The sequence below is a fragment of the Crocodylus porosus genome, unplaced genomic scaffold (genome assembly GCF_001723895.1).
Source record: "Crocodylus porosus isolate Cpor-Errol unplaced genomic scaffold, CroPor_comp1, whole genome shotgun sequence".
Classification (NCBI taxonomy): Eukaryota; Metazoa; Chordata; order Crocodylia; family Crocodylidae; genus Crocodylus; species Crocodylus porosus.
This window is the reverse complement of record NW_017728918.1, coordinates 102964164-102968636: the sequence shown is the minus strand read 5'-3', so window position 1 is coordinate 102968636 and position 4473 is coordinate 102964164. Positions and strand designations below refer to the sequence as shown.

At 49.7% G+C, this 4473-nt stretch overlaps 1 long non-coding RNA gene across 1 annotated transcript; it reads left to right on the top strand.

Annotated features, from left to right (window-relative positions):
* Positions 1 to 77: 77 nt before the first annotated feature.
* On the top strand, positions 78 to 4473 carry LOC109312002. The gene is made up of 3 exons (XR_002101682.1): positions 78 to 1551; positions 2040 to 2166; positions 4394 to 4473. It is a non-coding gene; the product is annotated as an uncharacterized LOC109312002 (long non-coding RNA).

Here is a 4473-nt window from a genome sequence, read left to right as displayed (position 1 = left end):
GTCTGCCCCCCCACACCCTTAATTTCATGCAATCTTAAAAACTTAAAATGATAAAAATCAAAATAAATGCTTATAAATAAACATTGCTATTATCTGTTGAAATCATTTTAAAAAATGAAAATTGAATTCTGCCAATTCGACCCATGCACAACACATAGAGCAAGGATACTTTTTTGGATTCATGAATGTCAGATCCCCAATTAGCTATGGCAAAAAAAATGCCTTGTTCCATCCCAAACTCGCCGAATATCATACTTCTTATAGTGGACACAGTAATCCATGTACTTCTGACCCTGTAAGTTTGAATTCTGCAAGGTATATTGAAAAATATTGAAGTATTTCTGCAAGGTATATTGAAAAATATTCCAGGTGGACCAAAAAAATGTTGTTGCACATCAGCCCAATGCTTTTCATTCTGCCCTGACTACCCAATTATTATAAAGTTCAGTTCCAGGTATCTGTTTTGATGTTCATGCACCTACATAACTCTGCCTCTGGTTACTTGAGAGATTACAGCTATGCTCCACTAGAACAGAGGCCATAGGAGTGTGGGAATCAGCATTTTAGTAGGAGCTGGACAAAGACTACGGAAGTCATTCACATAAGACATCAGAATGACCACAAAACTCAGCACTTCCACAACGAAAGATAAAACTTATTTCTTCCATGTTGCTTTTCCTGGACATATCCTTCACACGTGTAATTAGTCTTTGAACTAATCAAGCCATTCTCTTCCATACATGGAGTGGAGGGCAAGACAGCATCCATTCTGTTATTTTCATCTTATGTACTGGATGGTCCTACATGAAATAAGAAAGCCCATAATAAATACTCAGCACAGAGATATGCACTCTATGCTCACATGAAGAAATAAGTAATTGAATCAGCCTTAACAGATTAGAATGGCATCATCTCTATTTAACCCAGTAAGTCAGGACATTGTCAGGAAAATATCACAGGAAGAAAGAAAGAAAAAGAGAAATTCCCCTTCCCAGAAAGGGACCATTTGGCATCGCCTCTACCTTAACTCAGGGTACTGGGACTTTGTCAGTTAGGAGCAATAGGGATTTGCTGCACTTCCAGTGCAGATAAAGGATAAATTTGAACAAAGGAAAATCCAGCTGTCGTCATGCTGCTGTAGCAGAAGGCGTCTGGTATGGCTGTCTTTTCCAAGCAGGGTCCCTGAAAGAGCAGAATAAATAATTGATCAGAATCGATTGTTTCCATGCAATGAATTTTGTCCCCCTCTCTGGCCACGTAATGCCTTCCTTCCATTTGCGCCTTAATCCAATTCTACCACGTGCAGAAAACAGGAACTAGAATTGATCCTCAAGGCCTGGGCGTGGTTTCTTTCTTTCTTTCTTGTTTCAGGGGGGTCGTTTAATTTCTTCTCTTCTCTTCCCTTGGCTGCTTGTCTCCCTCCCCCACCTCCTTCTCCCAGGCCCAGTGAGGTCAGCTCATGAATATTGCTGCATTTCCCTGAGAGGCTCTGGCACTGCTTGGTACCTCGTGTGTGCATGAATTTGACCAGCCCAGCAGCAGACAGAGTTGGTGAGTAACGCAGATGCTTTGTCTTAAAGCCTTTGTTGTTTAAAGAGAGAGAGAAAGAGAGAGAGAGGGAGCCCTGAACAGGATTCAGATCCAATCAGTGTAGGGTAACCCTGAGGAAATGCTCCCATCCCTCTGCTTGCTCAAAGCCGCAGCTGTCACGTACCCTTGCAATAGGCAGCAGATTGAAACCTGCCAGGGGGAGAGAGGGCTGAGCTCTGCCGAGGCATCCACTCAGTTCAGCAGAGATCCTTGCCTGGATCCCTGGTTGATCCCAGCTCCGCGTGGCAGGTGGAACCAGTGCATGTCTCTCTTTTGTTGCTGGCGCATCCCCCTCCTTGGCAGCTGTTTCCAACCGGAAAACCTGCAAGGACTTAGCGTCCTGCCACCTCTTTGAGCCACGTGATTCCTGCCTCTGGAGATCTGCTTCTGTTGCCGAGTTTGTGCAGCTGCAGGAGTTGGACTGGGACTGAGACGCGTGTCCGTTGTAGGACTGCAAGAGCTCTTGCCACGGGGGAGGCACCAGCCGGGGCTGGAGTTTGGGGCAGGAGGGATCCAGGTTACCCTCCTGAGAAATCTCTGCTCTTTGCTGCAGTGAAACATCCCGAGGAAATCCAGGTAGTGTGCAGGGTTACAGATGTGTTGGTGGCAAGGATTTTCTCGGGTGATGTCTTTTATTGGACCAGCTGTGTAGTTGGGAGAAAGTTAGGCAAGCTTTCCAGTGTAAGACATGCTTCATCAGGGCTCTGAATACAGGAAGCAGGCACAGCAAGTTGGGCGCAGGATAGGGGAGGGGCTGAGAGAAAATCTTAGGTGTACTTGGTTTTATTTTTAGCTCTAAGTAAAAGTCGGAGTAATTCACAAGCTACAGAAATCAAGTTGGTTCCAAACATCATCATCATTATTATTATTATTATTTTGCTCTCTCTCTCAACTTTCTTTGCAAGAATGAGGCTTCTTTCTATAAGAGGATGCTGAACAATAGCAGCCTCAGGCGCTCTAGCTAGGAGGGAGCTGTAATAGGCAGTTGAGATGCGGAGAAACCTGCTTCAGCCGATTGATTTTGCTTCTCTTTTTGTGAAGCAAGGGGTGGTAATAAGAACATAAGAATTGCCACTTGCTGGGTCAGACCGCAGGTCCATCTTGCCCAGTCTCTTGGGTCACACAGAGGCAGAGTGGATGCTGAAAGGCAGGGTGAACTGGGTAGGGGCAGGGTTTTTTCCACTGTTCCCCTCTCAATTGCAGCCTTTTACCTTTAAGGTTAAATGGTACCAGATCTCTCCCCCCACCCCCACCCCCGCTCCTCTAGGCACTTCATTGGACTGGAACTTTTTGCCCAAATCGTGCTCCTCTGACCATAATATCCAACCGATGACAGTGCATATGGCAGGAATGACCACATCCTTGGCACTTGAGCACAGCGCAAACTCTGCGTGTCATAGTCCAGCATGTTCCCGGAGTGAATTTATTGTCACAGCCCAGCTCGCTACCTAGGCTGACCTTCCCAATTCCGGTCTCCGCCTTTCCCGCGTCGTGCTCTGCAGACTGCAGCTGATTTGAGAGCCGTCGAAATGTCCCGGGAGCCCGGAGGCTTTTTTTGTTGTTGCTTTCCTTGCATTAATTCCTCCTGTGGGTAGAAGTTGGACAAAGGCTGTAAAGGTCCATCCTGGGAATCGCAGCCAGCATTTTCAGCCTGTCTTGAGACACGTCTTTGTAACACTGCGGGAACAAGCACAGTGCTATATGCGGCTGTGACCATGGAAACTATCGCTTTGCTTATGTGGGAAGAAAAGTTGCCAGCTGAGCAGGATTTGGTAACCACAGTAACAGGCAGAACCTCTGCTTAAAGAGAGGTTGTTCCCTGTTTAGGTCTGTGTTGTGTCAGGGTTGAGGAGGGTAGTTTAGAGCTGATGGGTCGCCTTGGGCTGACCCTGCCTCAGGCACGGGGGTTGTACTGGGGGTCCCTTCCAGCCCCGTTTGTCTATGGCATGGGCTGCCCTGGTCCCCCTGCGTTGTATTTGGGAGGTGAGGGCTTTAGGTCTTGTGTTGTATCAGGCTTGAGGGTATTTTTATGAAGAGCTAATGCGTTGTATGGGATGGTTTGTCTTGGGCTGATCCCAGGGGGTTGGATGTGACCTCTGGAAGGCCTTTCCAGCCCTACTGCTCTGTGACTGTCTTTCTCCTCTACTTAAAAACACACCAGTTGGGGAAAACCGGCCTGAGAGAATAGGCGTCATTGGGAAATGCTCAGATTCATCCGAGGGAAAAGGAAAAAACAACCAAGCTTTCGCCTAAACGTGCAAAGCACAGCCAGCAAGCTCCTAGCACATCCCGAGTCCGAAATGGACGTGGTGACTTCAGCAGCAGCAGGCTAGGGCGGGGCTGGTAGTTAGGGGCCCTGGCTCTGCCTGGAGAGGCCCTTCCTGCGGAAGCATCCCTTGTCCTGCCCTTTCCTAGATCTAGCTGAGTCCTTAGGTCTGGAAAAGGAGACCCTGGCGCTTGGGGATCCCCAGGGAAGAGCGCTGGGATGGTCTGGGGGCGTGGGAGAAAGAGATCAGGAGGCAGCCGGAAAGCGAGCCCCTGGGGCAGACCCAGGCGCTGATCTCAGCACCCCCGGCCGCCACCCCATACCTCCCAGCTGAACTCGGCAGTGACTCCCAATCCCCGTGCCTGGCGATGAGCCTTGATGTGGCCGTTTCCCAGGGGGAAAGGGCTTGCAGCAAAGCGATCCGGGACGCCAGGGTCCCTCCCAGGGGCATGTGTGGGGGCAGCTTTGTTGCTGCCGGGGCTGCTCCCCCACCTCCCCTGCACGTCGGTGGCACGCGGGCGTCCTTGTGTCCCCTAGGGCGGAGGATGCCCCGGCTGATGTGATGGACGCCAGCCAGCAGCGGCCATGAGCCAGGCGCCGGCCGGGGGCGCTGCCGC